The sequence below is a fragment of the Aquarana catesbeiana genome, linkage group LG03 (assembly GCF_042186555.1).
Source record: "Aquarana catesbeiana isolate 2022-GZ linkage group LG03, ASM4218655v1, whole genome shotgun sequence".
Taxonomy (NCBI): Eukaryota; Metazoa; Chordata; class Amphibia; order Anura; family Ranidae; genus Aquarana; species Aquarana catesbeiana.
The window spans coordinates 482,032,591-482,052,848 of record NC_133326.1 but is presented as its reverse complement, the minus strand read 5'-3'; the positions used below and the strand labels follow the sequence as shown (position 1 = coordinate 482,052,848).

The window sequence follows — 20,258 nt, the reverse complement described above, 5'->3', positions numbered from 1 at the left end:
ATATATTTTACAAAACTACATTGGGCTAACTTGGACCTTTTAAAAATTCTGTATATACAGTAGTCCTACAGAACAAACCGTGCACAGTCCACATGTGGTTTATCTGCTTAACTGCAGACAGGAAACAGGAAACTTTATTCAGGAAGAAGACATAGAGTATAGTCATATATGCAGCTAATAACTTATAAGCACTGCAATCTACTGGCTGAAGAATATATATGTAGTTGTTCAAAAATACATAAACAATGTGCTCCAACACCCCCACTCAACAACTATTCTGTAATATTAGTCCTATTGCAGATCTCAGTTCTATAATTCTGTTTCTTGTAAGCGGTTTTGTCAAAGCATCTGCAATCATGTTATTAGTTTCACAATACGTAAACACAATTGCATTTGTTCAATCAGATCATGAATGTAATGATGCCTGACATCAGTATGCTTTATTCTTGCATTGGTCTTCTCATTGAGGGCAAGTTTGACATTGTCCTCATATAAGATTGTAGGCTGGGATATTGGCTCTCCAAGATCTTCAAGCAATTGACGTAACCACACAGCTTCTTGACTGGCATAGGTAGCAGCAATGTATTCTGCCTCTGTAGAAGACAAAGCTACTGAGGTCTGCCTCTTGCTGGACTGAGATTTAGGACTGTTTTCTAAATTGAACAAGTAACCACTTTGTGATTTGTGAGTGCTTAGATCACTTGCCCAATCAGAGTCCACATATCCTATGAGATTTAAATCACAAACTGCAGTCTGCTTCAGACTCAAGTCTTTAGTTTGTTTGAAATATCTCATGGCTCTCTTGATTGATGTCCAGTCTCTTTGACGTGGTTCACTCACACATCTACAAAGAAGTGACATGGCAGCTGCAATGTCTGGACTTGTAGTGGTTGCAATATATACTGTAGCAATGCCCCCACTGCTTGTCTGTACTGATCATTAGTAGGAAAAAGATCCTCATTTCCTTCTTTTTTTAGGTACAGTATGCTGTGCCCATGGGAGTACTTTCTTCTTTAGCTTCAGTCATCCCAAACTGCTAAGGCACTGTCGCAATATGTCTCATCCCCAAGATCTTTAGTTTTAAAATGCTGGCTAAGCATTGCAGTACTTTACAACTTCCTCATTTTTTTTATGAGCAACAATCAAGTCATCCACATAGAGTAAAATATTCATATTTCTTTAGAATTTACACATTTTGAGTATAGACATGGGTCAGCTTTACTTCATATGAATCCTTTGTCTCGCAAGACTTTGTTTATTTTTAAATTCCATGCTCAAACTGATCGCTTAAGTCTGAAAAGTGCAACTTGCATACCAGTTGCTCTTCTCCATTTTTCATGTATCCTTCTGGCTTTGTCATAGGTATTTCCTCTTCGATATCACCATTAAGAAAGGCTGTTGTGATATCATGATGCTTTACAACCATTTTCTGAGAAGCCGCCACTATCAACTGTGTTCTAAAAGTACTTTGTTTTGCAACTGGAACAAACTTAGCATCGTAATCCTCACCATATTTTTGTGAGCACCCTTTTGCCACTAACCACACTTTGTACCTACAGACCTTGCCTTCAGAGTAAAATTCAGCCTTAAAACCCATTTGCAGGTGATTGAATGCATACAATGAGGTAGCTCTGAAAGTATCCTTGTCTCCAGTTCACTAAGAGATGTCATCTCTTCATCAGCAGCTCTGATCCACTTTTGTTTCTCATGAGTTGGAAGTTTTTGCATCTCATCCCATAAATATGGCTCTGGTTTTAATGCTACGTGAGCAACATAGGATAGACATTTGGCTGGGATGCCTTTATTGCTTCTGGTGGATTTCCTGATTTAAACTTTGAGTGGCCTGGTTTCTGTTTTTACAGTGTTTGGATTGTCTGTGTTCTATTTCTGTGTCACTTTGTTGCTTATTTTAATATGACACTGAGGTGAAATTTCCCTCAGTTTGAAGCACTGGCATTAGTTCATGAAATTTTGAACACATTGAAGTTCCATCTGTCATTTTAGCCTTTTCACGTAAGATATCCTCTTTTGTGATGACACAACTGTCATCTTGGAAGGACAGTAAAGAAAACCATCTCCTATTCCTTCTGATTCCATTATTTGCCAATTAGCTGTGGTGATGTTTTTATATTTTACTCTGGTCAAGGTGAATAAAGAAATTTCTGTGAATTGTCATGTGATTCATAGCTCCTGAATCAACACACCATGCCTGCAAAGATGAGGTGCAACTTTTGGATTGAAAAACATTTATTATCTGAAGCAAAATCAATTTCTTCCTTCACACTTTTGGCCTTTTGTAGTTCAGTTTGTTTTTACATTCTAGCTTCCCAGATTTTGAATCTGCTTTTTAATTACCTTGTTTCTTGCACACAAAACATTCATGTTACTGTTTTTATTCCTATTTTCATCTATAAAGCAGACTCTGCAACAGATGCACTATCACTACTATTAATGCTTTCTGTTTTAGGCTTGTATTCAACCCCAAGCTTGCCCTTAACATATCCAATGCCAGTTCATCATCTGGATGTGCATTAAGTGCTGTGGTAAGCCACTGAGTAATAGTACTGCGACATAAAAACCTGTTTGAAATTCTTTTATTTCTTCTCCTATGCCTTTCAACCATTTCCAAGGAGAGCCTTAACCACTTCAATACTGGGCACTTTTGCCCCTTTCCTTCCAGACTAATTTTCAGCTTTCAGAGCTCTTACAATTTTAATAAGAATTGCGCGGTCATGCAACACTGTACCCAAATAAAATTTTTAGCATTTTGTTCACACAAATAGAGCTTTCTTTTGGTGGTATTTACTGTATTTATTGGTGTATAACACTCACTTTTTCACCATGAAAATCGGGTGAAAATAGCGTGTGCGTGTTATAGGCCAATACTTCAATTTCAGCTGCCTCGGAGGCAACTGGGGGGGGGAGGGGGGGGGACAGATTACATACAGTGAGAATCTCCTGTTTACTTGACGGCCTCTGTAATAGGAAGTCAATAGAGGCAATGGCGAGGATGCTGCATTTATGGCAATGGCGAGGCTGCTGCATTGATGGCAATGGTGAGGCTGCTGCATTGATGGCAATGGTGAGGCTGCATTGATGTGGACTAATAAGGCTGCATTGATGGCACTTGTGAGGCTGCAGGTGGGCATTAAACAGGCTGCATTGAGGGCAACGGTGAGGCTGCAGATGGGCACTGACCTTTATTTTGCTTCAAAGTTCCTTTTTTAAAATTTAAGTTTTTTCCTAAAACTTCCCTCTTAAAATGAATGTGCGTGTTATACCCCTGTGCGTGTTATATGCCGATAAATACGGTATTCACAAATTTCTATTTTTTGCGATATAAGCGAAAAAAAGAGCGGAACTTTAAAAAAAAAACTATATTTTCTACTTTTTGTTTTAAAAGAAACCCAATAAAATCTAATTCTGTCATAAATTTAAGTCAAAATGTATTCTGCTACATGTCTTCGGTAAAAAAAAATCCCGTTAAGTGTATAATAATTGGTTTGTGTGATCACGGACATATGTACACAGATGATCATGTACAGATGTGTGCAGATGATCACTGGCTGGCTTCAGCGATCCACTCTCCTCTCACTGACAACTTCCATGTGAGGAGAGCTGATCGCCTAGCTACCAGCTCTCTTTACATCACATGACGGCAGTGATTGGACACAGCCATCATGTGATCAGGAGGGCCAATCACAGAGCCCTCCTGCCGATCGTAGTTGCGCCGTGTCTGGGTGACACAATCCCCCTCCGTCTGAGGGACATTCCTGAACAGCCACTCAGAAGGAGGAAGCACCCACCCGGCCACATATGGGCAGTGACTGGGTGGGAGGTGGTTAAATAATCCTGCATATCTTGGCCTTACATCAGCTTGGTTTGGTATAGCTTTATAATCAAATCCAGTTTGTTGCTGAGATTAGCTCTTTCATGCACCTTTTGTAATCCTTCCCAAATTTCTTTATCAGTTTCACATTTACAGTACATATATGTATGATTTGATCATCTTCTATGCTCGGAGAGATCATGCTCTGAGCTTTTTGGTCTCTCTCTATCCACTTATCTGTTCTGGCCTTAATTTATACATTTCCACATTCCTTCCCTTAGCAGCATTTTCATCTTGAATTTCCTAGACTGGTAGTTTGGATTTGTCAGATTTGCAAATTAAAGTTTTGTTGCAGCTGTGTTACTGCCCGTTTTCTTTTATTCTGTTGCAGACTTCTTTGTGTTGCTGTATCTTGGGCCTCTTTGTGTTAGCATTCTAAAACTGGGTGGTCTGGTCTGACTGGGTTCTCAGATTTTCTCTGGGTGTCTGGGTGGATGTCTGGGCTATGTCTGGGCCCATAACCTGTTAGAAATTCTGTATATACCCCTTCAGAACAAACAGTGCACAGTCCACGTGGGCTTTGCTGCTTAACTGCAAACAGGAAACTTTATTCAGGAAGAAGACATAGAATATAGTCATAGAGGCAGCTAAAAACTTATAAAGTTTATGAAGAATATATATGTAGCTGTTGTACAAAAATGAACAATGGAAATGAAATGTATTCCAACAGGCCCAATATAAATTTGCACCATTGATACTTGCTCAGCCTCAGTGTAAATCACAAAAATAGCCTGAGCTACTACAGTAGGGATGGTCCCGATGTTCAAATCAAACGCAAGTGTCTTTGGCCAATCATGGCTCAGGGGGCTAAGTCCACACACCACACTATATAAGGCTGCTTACACGGCGGCCATGTATAGTGTGATAATAACGTGGAGAGGAGAACTTGAGCTAAATTAGGCAGGTTAGTTAGTGGAAGCAGTTTAGGGTGTGTATATATATAAATATATATATACATTAGCAGAAGTGAGCACACCCCTCACATTTTTGTAAATATTTTATTTTATCTTTTCATGTGACAACTGTGAAGAAATGACACTTTGCTACAATGTAAAGCACTGAGTGTACAGCTTTTATAATAGTGTAAATTTGCTGTCCCTTCAAAATAACTCTACACACAGCCATTAATGTCTAAACCATTGGCAATAAAAGTGAGTACATCCCTAAGTGAAATTGTCCAAATTGGGCCCAAAGTGTCAATATTTTGTGTGGCCACCATTATTTTCCAGCACTGCCTTAACACTCTTGGGCATGGAGGTTACCAGAGCTTCACAGGTTGCCACTGGAGTCCTCTTCCACTCCTCCAAGATGACATCACGGAGCTGGTGGATGTTAAAGACCTTGAGCTCCTCCACCTTCCGTTCGAAGATGCCCCACAGATGCTCAATAGGGTTTAGGTCTGGAGACATGCTTGGCCACTCCATCACCTTAACCCTCAGCTTCTTTAGCAAGGCAGTGGTCGTCTTGGAGGTGTGTTTGGGGTCGTTATCTTGTTGGAATACTGCCCTGCGGCCCAGTCTCCCAAGGGAGGGGAATCATGCTCTGCTTCAGTATGTCACAGTACATGTTGGCATTCATGGTTCCTTCATTGAACTGTAGCTACCCAGTGTAGGCAGCACGCATGCAGTCCCAGACCATGACACTCCCACCACCATGGTTGACTGTAGGCAAGATACACATGTCTTTGTACTCCTCCCTTGGTTGACGCCAGACATGCTTGACACCATCTGAACCAAATAAGTGTATCTTGGTCTCATCAGACCACAGGACATGGTTCCAGTAATCCATGTCCTTAGTCTGCTTGTCTTCAGCAAACTGTTTTCAGGCTTTTTTGTGCATCATCTTTAGAAGAGGCTTCCTTCTGGGACAATAGCCATGCAGACCAATTTGATGCAACATGCGGTGTATGGTCTGAACGCTGACAGGCTCACCCCCACCCCTTCGACCTCTGCAGCAATGCTGGCAGCACTCATACATCTATTTTCCAAAGACAACCTCTGGATATGACGCTGAGTACATGCACTCAACTTTAGTCGACCATGGGGAGGCCTGTTCTGAGTGGAATCTGTCCTGTTAAACCACTGTATGGTCTTGGCCACCGTGCTGCAGCTCAGTTTCAGGGTCTTGGCAATCTTCTTATAGCCTAGGCCATCTTTATGTAGAGCAACAATTCTTTTTTTCAGATCCTCAGAAAGTTCCTCATGGCTTCCCCATGGTGTCAGAGGGGGGCGGGGTCACCCATTTACGTCACTGGGCGGCCCCGCCCCCCTCTGATGCCATGGGGAAGCCCCCATGGCGTCAGAGGGGGCGGGGTCACCCGGTTACATCACCCGGTGGCCTCACCCTCAGTTATATAAGAGCTAAAATATAAAGATTAAAAAAACTACTGAGTGCAGCAGCCCACTCAGCTCCCCCTAATACTTACCTGAGCTCCATCTCATTCGAGCAATGTTGCACGAGAGCATGGGCTGTCCAGGACTCTCGCTCTTTATTGGCTGATTGCCAATCAAAGTCAGTGAGCCAATGAGGAGAGAGAGGGGGCAGGGCCGAGCCAGGGCTCCATGTTTGAATGGACACACAGAGCAGTGGCTCGGCTTGGTTGCCCCATAGCAAGCTGCTTGCCTCTTGGCAGGGGTGAGGGGCCAGGAGCTCAGGCGAGGAACCCAAGAAGAGGAGGACCTGGACTAAATGAGACTTTAATATCACTTTAATGTTGTATTAACAATTCATACAGAATATCGGGGGAAATACTTTCTTAAATTTAAAGTGATTGTAAAGGTATATATATATATATATATATATATATATATATATATATATATTTTTTTTTTTTTATAACAAACCTGTTTTTACGTACCTGCTCAGTGCAATGGAATTGCACAGAGCTGCCCTGAACCTCCTCTTCTGGGGTCCCCCGCAACTTGTTATGGGGGCACTCATGCAGGCTCAATCCCGAGCCGAGCTGTGTGCTTCTAGAGACACACAGTGCTGTTTGTTACTACTCCCACTCTGCTCACAGGATTTGACTGACAGCAGCAGGAGCCTATGGTTCTTGCTATCTCAGCAAAGCTTTTGAAAGCATGGAGAGAGCAGAGTGCCGATACAGATGGACACAGCTCTGGATTGAGTGAGGACTGGGGGTGAGTGTTGATACTGCGACCTGGTCATTTTCTTAACTTAATACAGAGAATGAATTAAAGTAAAAAATGTCATGCTTTTAGAACCACTTTAAACTTTCACTTTGTCATTTTGTGACACAGCCGATCAGGGAATTTGCTGTCGAAAAGCAGTTCTCATAAAGTCACATTTTAGAAGAGCACCAGTTTTCCAAATAAAAAGTAAAAAGCTTGTCTTTTAATATCTGAAAAGTCCATCTTGATAAATAATGATAATATTAGCAAGTTACAAAAACTAAGCTAGATTAGTCAGGGGCTGCACGTGAGGAAAACTATATTTTCCAATGTAACCACCACTGGTTATTCTATAAATGCAGGTTGGATTGCACTCAAAGGAAGTCCATTTCATTAATCAGAAAAGCACAGTTTCATGTAGACAAGATGTACATAAGATGCGCTGTGTTCTGAGCTCTGCTTTGCATGCTTTACAGCATGTACTGTAAATGCAGACTAAAAGGGAGCATTCATTATCTGAAAAAAAAAATATGGCCTATACGGAATGGGTTGAAAGTCTATTTGCAGTAGTAAACATATATCTCTCTCCACACTCTCTCTTATGGGACTCAATGGGTCACTCTTCTAAGTGCCTCAAATATGGACAGGATCCTGTGGACTTATAGCACACATTTTGGACATATCCTAGAATAAAATGTTTTTGGAAAGCTTTAACTCATTATGCTGCTGACCAGCTGGTGAACCACCTCAATTTACCCCACCATGGGCACTTTTTAGTATTCAAAATTAAATTAAGCTAAAATCACTGTGAACAGTGGAAAACTGTTATCCATGATGTTATTGGTGGCCAAAAATGATTCCATAAACTTCTTTTTGGATAAACCAATGTTTGTCTTTCAAATTGATTTGACTGAAGCAGCTCTGTTGAAGGAGCTTTGGTTAAGCAAAAGATTTTACAAAGGTTTGCACTGACTTCCTGGTGTAATCTCCAGTTTTTTTTCAAAACCTCCCAGTCCATCTTTAGTCTCCTCCAGGACTGCTCTTTGTACAGTCCAAAGTGTTGGCTGGCAGCCGATGGGAATTTTTCTAGCTGTTGCTTCAGTTACATGCGTCCCACTGACATTTTAAAGCAACATTTTCTTCTTGTTGATTTTATTGGATTTTACCTTTTACAGTATATCTTTTATCTTCAATAAACATGTTTTTGAAAAAAAAAAAGACACAACCAAGAAGAGCTTTTTACTTTCTGCAGAATGTGTTCACACATGGTACATACAGTATTGGTTAATCAGAGGAGCTTTTTCCTAGTCATCTATATTGGACTAAGCAGTGACAGCCCGTCCATTCGGGACACCACCCCCTCTCTCCAGGCCACCCCCTATATGCATTCATGCATAGCATGAATCTATCCACAGCCGCCGCGTCCACCCCCTATTCATGCGTTCACCCCCTTTCAGGGCACCGGGCGCATGAATTACAGCTGCCAAGGTTTATTTTGCAACACCTGATTAGAGCCAGAGGCTCTAATAGGCTTCAAAATAGGGTGGGCTTGGGTCGCAGAGAATGCGAACACAGCCCACTCAGATGTGTTATAGCGCATCAATATTTGCTGTTGAAACACTGATCCTCAATTTGACCAGTTGGTCAACCACACGTTTTCCAGTTGGCCCGAAAGGAGAAGGCTCCCAATTAGCCGCCAGGGAGGAAGGAGGAAATGGAAGTCACCGCCACCATTGCTGTGATGACCCATGGAGAGCAGGAGAACGGTAGGCCGCTGCCGCTGAGCAGGGAATGCAGCTGGTGATGGGGTGAATGCGACCGACTGACTGACGGGGGGGTGGCATATTGTTTGCCCTCCCAACAAAATTTCCACCGGCCGCCACAGCTCAGCACTGCCTGAATAATTAAGTTGTATTAAAGAATAAGGATACGCTCATTCTAACTTATATAAAAGCACACAATTAAAGCATTTGTAATGAATCATGCATGCTTTGCGAGCACCTCCATCTCGGGACAAAGTGGGTTAATCTGTCCATTGCAGATTGTTCATCTACCTTTGAAAACTTTAATTCACTTCTTCTCTGTTTGAAAAACTAACTTAGAATCTGTGAGAACTAAAACAGATGGTGTCAGAAAGCAAATTCTAACTTTCTTTTGTCTACTATATTTTGCTAATTTAGAACATTTGTTCTAGGAGGAGATGTAAAAATAAAGGCCCAACCCTGATTTTTTATCTTTTAATACAAGACTCTCTGGAAAAACAATGTTGGATATCTATAGAATATAATTACCTACATGCCTTCATTTGTAGCTCTTTCTTTAGTGACAGTAACGGTTCATTAAAATAAAGAGCAATTGTTACACATTGTCAGAAACCATGAATCAGACTGAGACAGAAGTACAGTTAAATCACACTTGTTTAATAATAATAAAAAAAGGTAAACAGAGTAAACGTAGTCAAAACATAGCCAGAGTTCAATATAAAATATGTTTGTGCGCTTATCAAACTATCTCCATCTGTTGGAGTGGTGCTTACATATAAAATCCTAAACCATAAAAATACCCTGATATCATAATCAGTAAAGTGAATAAGTGCAAATAAATACATCAATCAATAAAGTGAGTAAATGCAAATAAATGCATCAAAAAACATATACCCTGATATCACAATCAGTAAAGTGAATAAGTGCAAATAAATATATCAATCAATAAAGTGAATAAATGCAAATAAATGCATCAAAAAGCATATAAGGGAACACACATATATAGATATATGTAGATGAAAAAAAAAAACAAAAAAACAAAACAATAAAGAGTGTCTGTGTTAATCCAGCTGAGGTCTAAATGTCCAATCAATTGCCTTTGATGAACTTGCTTGTATTTCAGTTATCACAGATCACAGTTGCATGATGAATTACATTTGCAAGGTGATGATTCACATAAAGATAAAAGAAAAACCATCATTGCACAGTGTTTTTAAATGCTACAAAACTGGGCAATCAATGTAATCCACTCACACATTTGCAGTAGCTGAGTCGCTTTTGTTATAATAGTCAGACAACTTCACCACTCATACAGCTATCGCTGTGTTTGCCGAACACTATGCGAAGACGTCACTGACTCCTTCTCCCCACGTGTATCATCACATGTCACGTGACTTTCTCACCGTGGGGAGAAGGAGTCAGTGATGTCTTCGAATAGTGTTCGGCATTGATTGGACATTTAGACCACAGCTGGATTAACACAAACAGACACTATTTATTGTTTGTTTTTTGTTTTTGTTTTTATCATCTACATATATCTAGGGACGTGTGTTCCCTTATATGTTTTTTGATGCATTTATTTTCATTTATTCACTTTATTGATTGATATATTTATTTGCACTTATTCACTTTACTGATTGTGATATCAGGGTATATGTTTTTTGATGCATTTATTTGAATGTATTCACTTTATTGATTGATATATTTATTTGCACTTATTCACTTTACTGATTATGATATCAGGGTATTTTTATGGTTTAGGATTTTATATATAAGCACCACTCCAACAGATGGGGATAGTTTGATAAGCGCACCAACATATTTTATACTGATTTGTAGCAACGGTGTCACAGCACTAATTGGTTGGTTGCAGCTTACACATTTCTTTCTGGTGTTTTGTTATTTTCTAGAGAATCCACATCAGCGCTTTAGTTTTCTTTTTTCACATAGCCAGAGTTCAGGAACCGGAACAGGTAGTCAGACAAGCGAAAACGTCAAGGAGCCAGAGATGAGCGTAGTAGAACATCAAGCAGGATCTGGAGACAGAAGGAATGTCAGTCAAGCAAGTCTTTAACAGGAACACAGGAGAGCGTCTCTAGAGATGTGACCAAGGTGAAGGCAGAGATCATCTGGGCTGGACGGCTTAAGAAGGTAGGACTGACAAGCAGGATATAATCAACAGGTGAGTCACTGTGGAGACATAGGAGCTGACAATTAGCCGACAGCTGAGCGGCCAGCTTAGAGAAGGATGGCCTGAGCCCAGCCCTGACAGTACCCCCTCCTCAATGACCTCTCTCCATCAGAGGACCACCAGGCTTGAGGAGAAAATGTCTATGGAAATCACAGATGAGTACAGGGGCAAGTACGTCCAAGAATGAGACCCAAGAGCGTTCCTCCGGACCGTACCTTTTCCAACGCACCAGGTACTGTATGCACCCACAGAACCTACGGGAGTCAACAATGGACTGTACTTCATACTTCTCATGGTGCTCAACCTGTACAGGGTAAGGATGAGGCATCAAGGTGGTAAAGCGCTTGCAGACTAAAGGTTTTAATAAGGAGACATGAAATACATTTGAGATACGCATATTAGAAGGAAGGTCTAATGTGTAAGCCACTGGGTTAATCTTGCAAAGAATATGGAAAGGCCCAAAAAAACGGGGTGCGAACTTCATAGAGGGAATACGAAGTTAGAGGTTTCGAGATGACAGCCAGACCCTGTCCCCAACCTGGTAGGAAGGCGCAAACAGGCGTCTGCAGTCAGCATGGAGTCTGTACTTATCATTAGCATGTCGCAAAGCCTCCTGGACTTGTGCCCAAGTGGAACAAAGACCACAGAGATGCTCCTCTAACGCAGGAATACTCTGCGGAACAAACGAGTCGGGCAACATGGAAGGTTGGAAACCATAGCTCACCATAAACAGGGACAATCGGGAAGCAGAATTCAAGGCACTATTGTGAGCAAACTTCGCCCGTGGTAAGAGGTCTAAACAGTTGTTATGATGGTCAGAAATATAGCAACATAGGAATTGCTCCAAGGACTGATTGGCTCATTCTGCGGCTCCATTAGACTGTGGATGATACGCAGAGGAGAAAGCAAGCTGAATTCCCAACTGTGCACAAAAGGCACGCCAGAACCGAGACACAAACTGACTACCCCTGTCTGAGACAATCACCTTGGGTAGCCCATGTAAGCGAAAGATCTCCCGATCAAAAATTGAAGCCAGTTCCTTAGAAGTGGGCAACTTCTTAAGTGGAATACAATGAGACATTTTCGAGAACCGGTCAACCACCATAAGGATAACTGTGTTGCCCTGGGAGTTGGGTAACTCTACAATGAAATCCATAGACAGGTGGGTCCAGGGCCTTTCTCCATTGGGTATGGGTTGTAGGAGGCCCACTGAAAGGTGTTGTGGAGTCTTACTCTGAGCACACACAGAACAGGCAGCTACGAAGCGCTTACATCAGCACGTAGACTAGGCCACCAGAATTGTTGGGAAATGGCCTAAAAGAGTTGATTCTTCCCAGGGTGGCCAACAGCCTTGGAAGAATAATAAGTCTGGAGCATGGCAGTATGGTGACTCTCTGGGACAAAGCAGCTGTCACAAGTTTTCGCAGAAGGAGCATGGACCTGAGCAGCAAGAATTTTGTCACCCAAAGGAGAAGTGAGACTGGTGCAAACCATAGCCAGAATATGATCAGGAGGAATCACAGGAACCGGAACTGACTCCATCTTGGAAGTGGAGGAAAAATTGTTGTGACAAAGCTTCATCCCTTACATTCTTAGTACCGGGTAAGAATGAGACAGTAGTAGTTGAAACTAGACAAGAAAAAAGCCCATCACGCCCTTCTGGGAGAGAGGCGTTTAGCCTCAGACAAGAATATGAGATTCTTATGGTCAGTAAAAATGAGAATCAGCACAGTGGTACCTTCGAGGAGATGTCTCCAGTCTTTCAGGGCAAAAATGATCGCTAAAACCTCTTTGTCACCAATCTCATAATTGCACTCTGCAGGTGACAATTTCTTGGAAAAGTAGCCACAAGGATGCATAGCACTCTCAGAGGTAGAACGTTGAGGCAGAAGGGCACCAACTCCAGTCTCAGAAGCATCAACCTCAAGAATAAAAGGTAAGGTAGGATCAGGATGTGCCAACACAGGAGCAGAAAAAAGGCAGCCTTGAGACTCTCAAAGGCCTTAATGGACTTCGGAGACCAACGCTGTGGGTTACCGCCCTTTCTGGTCATATCAGTCAGGCGCTTGACCAGAGACGAGAAGTTATGAATAAACTTCCGATAACAGTTGTCAAAGCCAAGAAAACGCTTTAGAGGACGTAAACCCACAGGTCGGGGCCACTGTAGGACTACTGAAAGTTTCTCTGGGTCCATCGAAAAACCAGCAGTGGAAGTGATGTAACCCAGGAATTTAACCTGTTCACAATGGAATTCGCACTTCTCCAGTTTACAATAGAGATTGTTCTCTTTTAGTTTCTGAAGCACATGACAGACATCTGTGTGGTGGCTCTCCAGGGACTTGAAAAATATGAGGAAATCGTTGAGAAAAACCACCACACATAACTGCAACAAATCTCAGAGGACATTGTTAATAAATTCCTGGAAAACTGCCGGAGCATTACAAAGACCAAAAGGCATTCCGAGGTACTCATAATGGCCTGTTCTGGTATTAAACACAGTTTTCCACTCGTCTCCCTCCTTAAACCTCACAAGATTGTATGCCCCTCTCAAATCAAGCTTTGTGAAAACTGTTGCTCCCTTGAGGCGGTCAAATAACTCCATAGTCAACGGAATCGGATAGGCATTCCTATTCGTGAAACGATTGAGACCCCTATAATCAATACAAGGTCTCAGTTCACCACTCTTCTTCTTTACAAAGAAGAAACCAGCACCAGCAGGAGACAAGGATTTACGGATGAAACCGCAAGAAAATGCATCTGCAACATACTCCTCCATGGCATTATCCTCCAAGACCGACAAGGGATAAACCAGGCCACGAGGGGATATGGCACCAGGTTGAAGGTCAATTGCACAATTATATGACCAGTGTGGAGGCAAACTACCGGCTTGACCTTCAAAGACATTACTAAAATCCAGCAGGGAGGAGAGTGAAAAGGTGCACAGGACCTTGGCTACTTTCTGGAAGCATGTCTTACTGCATTGTGGCCACCAGGAGAGAACCTCAGCACGGAGCCAATCAAAAGTGGGGTTGTGCCTCTGTAACCAAGGATAACCAATAACCAACGGAAACTTAGGTGAGGAAATTACTTGGAATTGGATCGAATCAAGTGCCTCGATACAAAGGCAACATCAATGAACAGGCCTGCAGCCCCAGAGTCGATTAGAGCCTGTATTTCGACGGATGACTCAGCCCAAGAAAGGGTAACCGAAAACCAGGGGCTTATCCTTCTGGATAACTGGGGACAAAACAACGCCACCTAAGGTCTGTCCATGACAGGACCTCAAGGTTCAGGCGTTCCCTGGACAGATAGGACAAGATTTCAAAATGTGACCTGCCTGGCCACAATAAAGGCACAATCTCTTCCTCCTCCTAAGGGTTCTCTCATCATCAGAGAGATGCGATTATGTTCACAGACCAACTCGTTACCAGGAGGTAAGGGAGGCAAGGGTGGGACTGTAAAGTTCGGAGACAAATGTACGCTCCTTAAAAGGAAGTCTTTCTCTGAGTCTGGAGTCAATGAGGATGGCAAACGTGATCAACTTCTCCAGCTCAGTGGGTATATCTCAGGCTGCTATCTCATCCTTGATGGTATCTGAGAGACCATGAGAAAAAGCAGCCACAAGGGCCTCATTGTTCCAAGCAACCTCTGCTGCCAGAGTATGGAATTCAATGGCGTAGTCAGCAACAGTTCTCGTACTCTGTTTGATGGACATGAGGCACTTGGCAGCAGAAACGGAGTATGCGGGAAAGTCAAATACTCTTTTAAAAGAGGCCACAAACTTGGGGTAACTCAAGACAACAGGTTTTTGCGTCTCCCATTAGAGGGTTTGCCCAGGCCAAGGCTCTCTCAGAAAACAAAGATATCACAAAACTTACTTTGCTTCTGTCCGTGGGAATCACCTGGGGCAGCATCTCAAAGTATATGTGTTTCTCTGGTTGAGAAACCCTCTGCATTGGACTGGATCACCCTCAAACTGCTGGGGAAGCAGAGCGGAACCAGACATACCTCTTATAGAGGTAAAACTTGATGCAGGAGCCTGCACAGAGACTAGAGCAGCAGCAGACAGCCTGCAACACAGGTTGTCTCAGAGCAGTCACAGTGGGAGATTCCAGGTGAGCCGTGCGACTCAGGAGCATTTGTAACACCATGGCAAACTGATCCATGCAGTGATCCTGCTCATCTAATCTGGAAAAAATATTACCAACTAGTGGATTGACTGCATCTTCTGAATTCATGGCCTTCTCCTACTGTCAGAAACCATGAATCAGACTGAGACAGATGTGCAGTTAAATCACATTTGTTTAATAATAATAAAAAAAGGTAAACAGAGTAAATGTAGTCAAAACATAGCCAGAGTTCAGGAGCCAGAATGGATAGTCAGACAAGCCAAAACGTTGGGGAGCCAGAGATGAGCGTAGTAGAACAGCAAGCAGGATCTGGAACCAGAATGTCAGCAAAGCAAGTCTTTAACAGGAACACAGGAGAGCATCTCTAGAGGTATGACCAAGGCAAAGGCAGAGATCATCTGGGCTGGACGGCGTGGTAATCATGTCATTACTTACTAGATTGAACATGGCAAAAAAATAAAATACAGAGAAAACCAAAGGCAGAGACACCTGAATCAGGACCAGCAAAGAAACTGTGCTGTACAGAATGTTCCTGAATCAATATTACTTACTAATAGTGAGTACCATGAGATGGTTGCAAATGCCTGGAGTTTTCAAGTAATTGTTTTGCATTCACCAAGGGAGTCTTCCACTCTCCTGCCCAGTGTTGATGCCAAGCCTATATAGGCTTGACTTCAGGCAAACAGTGACACCAATAACTCATTAAAAAAGTGCCCTAATACCAATAGATTGTTAAAGCTGTGCAATAACACACAAACATATTTTTGTCTAGTATAGAGTTTATCCTCAATTTCAGAAAACATTAAATTCAAATTTCATCTGAAGCAAAGGGACCAAAAGCTGTTCCCATGGCTGTTTCTGCCTTTCTGGTGTACCTTTAGCTTGACTGTCAGTGTTATCCGGTCCCACGCTTCTATTTTAGTAATCTTAAATACATTTTAGGCCCCATCATCTCCTCCGGCAGTGCAGTTATGAGTTTCTTAAACATTTCTGCAAGTTTTGCATTTTTTGCTTCTCTGTGATGCACACTTTTTTCAACTCTGCATTAGATTTTCCTTGACTTTAATAGGACTTTAAATGTAGCAAGGTACTGCATGTCAAAACTAATTGTAAGGTTCAGCAAGTTCAAATCCACAATAGTGGGGACGAACACATGTTTAATGTCAGTTTTTCGTTAAAAAATGCAATATAATATGGATATGCAATAAAGGTAAGGAATAAACTCCACTAGCTGAAAGTATTTAAAGCTTTTTTAAGTGTGCCAGAAAGGTTACTACTGCAGATGAAGAAGGAGGCTCAGCGCCCATTTGGTTAGGGTTGAGAAATCCAGTGGTGTCACTTCACCATGGCCTGCTGATCAGACAACACAAGAGCAACAAGACACTGAATAATCATTATCTCTACTACTTACAGGCATGGCCAAATGTTTTGAGAATGACATCAGAGACAGACTAAATTTCTGCAAAAGGTACAGGGCTTGAACTGATGAGGAATGGGGTAAAGTAATTTTCTCTGATGAATCCCCTCTCCGATTGATTGGGGCATCCCGAAAAAAACCTTGCCTGGAGAAGAAAAGGTGAGCACTACTATCATTCCTGTGTCATGCCAATAGTAAAGCATCCTGAGGCCATTCATGTGTGGAGTTGCTTCTCAGCGAAGGTAGTGGGCTCACTAACAATTTTGCCTAAGAACACAGCCATGAATAAAGAATGGTACAAAAACATCCTCTGAGAGCAACTTCTTTCAACCATACAAGAACAGTTTGGTGACGAACAATGCCTTTTCCAGCATGATGGAGCACCTTGCCATAAGGCAAAAGTGATAACTAAGTGGCTTGGGGAACAAAACATCAACATTTTGCGTTCGTGGCCAGGAAACACCCCAGACCTTAATCCCATTGAGAACTTGTGGTCAATCTTCAAGAGGCGGGTGAACAAAAAAAATCCTGCAAATTCTGACAAATTCCAAGCATTGCTTATGCAAGAATGGGCTGTCTTCAGTCATGATGAGGCCAAGAAGTTGTTTGACAGCATGCCAGGGCGAATTGCAGATGTCTTGAAAAAGAAGGGTCAATACTGCAAATATTGACTCTTTTCATACACTTAAAGCGTAACTCCACTTTTGTTGAGATAAAAAAATCCCCTCTGGGTGATCTATGTACATTTATAAAAAGCAAATCAATCAGCGCAAAGTAAAACCTAACAACAGCAGCTAAACACTGAGGGTCAAAATATCAAATCCCATACAGCGGTAAATATAAAAAATCAGTGCAACGCATGAATATAAAATAACAAAATAATAAAATAAATTAAAAGTCCATGATATTCAAAAAACACCATCAAGTGTCCACACAGTGCTTGTGGTAGACCGCTGATGAAGTTCTGCCCCTGGGACGCAACGCGTATGGAACCACTAGCGTGACATCACCCGCGTCTGATCGTTGATTCTCATGAAATGTTTTATCTTGTCATACTTCCTTGCACTGAGGTACAGTGCTTTATTGGTAAGTGCAATTCTTTTTATCTGTATTAAATTCTTTCGTATCATATGGAGAGCACTATATTTCATTGCTTCCATCCTATGTATGAATGAACCGGAGTCTACGGTTAGAGCACAGGGGATCCCATACTTGCAGTCTGCACTTTCCTCCAGCGTTTATTATATCCAGTGACCCAACTACCATACCCGTGTGAGGGAACTTCTTGTGTGACCTGTCTGATTTATTCAGGGTCCACGCTCTGAGGTGAGCGGCTGGTGGAGGTCGTCACATGATCACCCTGTGTATTATCCATAGAAGCACTGTGTGGACACTTGATGGTGTTTTTTGAATATTATGGACTTTTAATCTATTTTATTAATTAGTTATTTTATATTCATGCGCTGCACTGCTTTTTTACATAGATCTATGTACATTACAAAGATTTTATGAAACTTTTTTGCAGATTTCTACCTTTCTTATTCTTAAGAAATCCCTGTGTGTTTGTCTCTGCCCATGTTCTGAGTGAGTCTAATGGGAGTGGTTTTATAATTATCAACCAGCTGCCGCACCTGCAAAGCTCTAATGAGGAAAGTTGCAGCGTCTGCATCCCTTTAGATGTGATTTCCTATTGGGGGTATCTCACCAAAAATGAAATTTTTATTGCAGGGGATGTCTGAAATCTGACTTGTATCTTAGCGTAGACTCCTGGGAAAATCAGTGTGACAATCACACATGAGGGAAATGAAATGATGCTTTTGGGGGGCGCTCTGTATACATTCTGTGAACAGAACACCTACAGGTAGCCATATATTGCATTGCATATTACAGAAAATTACAGCTCTGCGCATTGAAAAAGAAAGATCATTTTTAATAACATTCAATTACAATATGACTTGTGTCGCAATTGAATATGCAATATGTTTTTATTTTTTATTTGCTGTTTTTTTTCCCCACAAAAGTGGAGTTACCCTTTAATGTAATTGTCAATAAAAGCCTTTGACACTTGTGAAACGCTTGTAATTATACTTCAATATACCGTAGTAACATTTGACAAAAAGATCTAAAAAAACTGAAGCAGCAGACTTTGTGAAAATGTATATTTGTTTCATTCTCAAAACTTTTGACCACGGCTGTACTCCACCATCCTGTCAGCATACAGTATGTGTATGCAGAGGAGCATGGTTGGCTTCTAGTGCTGAATTTCCTACCCCAGTATGAATTATGAATGAATGTACAGTAAGTATGAATACAGATTGCTATAAGCTGTATGTAAAAAATAAATGTAATTTTAAAGGACTACTTAACTACAATAAATGTGTTTACCTGTTTCTCAGCTTTATGAAACAAATGGTTAACAATATTATCAGTGAAAACCATTGTCTTGCTAGCCAAAACTAATTATAAACGGTTTATGATAAATTTAAACAAACAAAAAAAAAGATTAGGAAGCCCTACAAATTCAGTGTTTGTGCAAAAAAAAAGTCTATATAACACAGTTTGTCCATAAATATCAAATCAGCACCATTCTGATTAGTAGAAATCCCCTTCCAGCATACCACCATTTCATGAAATATGACTCATCATATACAATGGGTATAGAAAAGAATTGCCCCCTTTAAAATAATCAAATTGTGTTGCCTTGCAGCCTGAAATGAAAACAGACACCGCTTTTGCTTTATCCAGCTGTATTTGCTCAGTGCAACATATAACATCCAAGTGAAAGATACAACAACAACATGTCAGAAAAATAAAAATCAAAAACAGAATCACTGAGTGGGAAAAAAGATCACCCCTCCTAAAAATGACTTTTAAACTCATTTAGGTGTAGTAATTACCTTATCAATGGCACACAAAGCCATTTGACTTTCAACTGTGACCAGTTGTGGTCATTTTGACTAGCTCAGCGTGAAAAGAGCTTTCCTGGAGCAATTCAGTCCCTGGTGGTGCAACTGAAGCAAACAATCAACTATGAGTGGCAAGGCACTGTCAAAAGACCTCTGGGATAAAGTTATGGACAAGCATAAGTAAGGAGATAGATACAAAAACATTTTAAAGGTTTTATCAATGCCTAGAAGCAGCCTGCAACCAACTGAATGATCCTGTCTAACAGTATGCATTTAAAACGTGACAACAATATCACAAGTTCTCCGCAATTGTGGCTTGTATTCGGGGGGGGGGTGCAAGAAAAAATATCAACTCCTTAAGAAAGGCCACATGCAGTCACGACTGAGCGTTGCCAAAACGCACCTTGAAGATTCTGAGGCCACATGGAAAAATGTGCTATGGTCAGCTAAGACTAACATTTTAATTTTTGTCTTAATTTCACCAAACAATGTCTGACAGGAATCAATACAGCTCACCATCCAAATAACACCATTTCTACAGTAAAGCACGGAGGTGGTAGTAATTTTTTTTTTTTTTTTTTGTTTAATAAGTTTTTATTAAAGAAAAATATAGCAAAGATATATATATATATATATATATATATATATATATATATATATATATATATATATATATATATATATATATATATATATATATATATACCGCCATAAAGATACATTCTTAGTGGAAAAACAATATCAGTATCAATGCTCACAAAATAAACAACTTTTGTCCGGAAACAAATAATTATCTCTGGAAATACGAAAGGGAGAATGTAAGCAAATGTC

The 20,258-nt window shown here is 41.1% G+C and overlaps 1 pseudogene; it reads right to left on the bottom strand.

The window, feature by feature from the left end:
• Positions 1 to 401: 401 nt before the first annotated feature.
• On the bottom strand, positions 402 to 1,027 carry LOC141133981 (uncharacterized; annotated as a pseudogene).
• Positions 1,028 to 20,258: the final 19,231 nt, after the last annotated feature.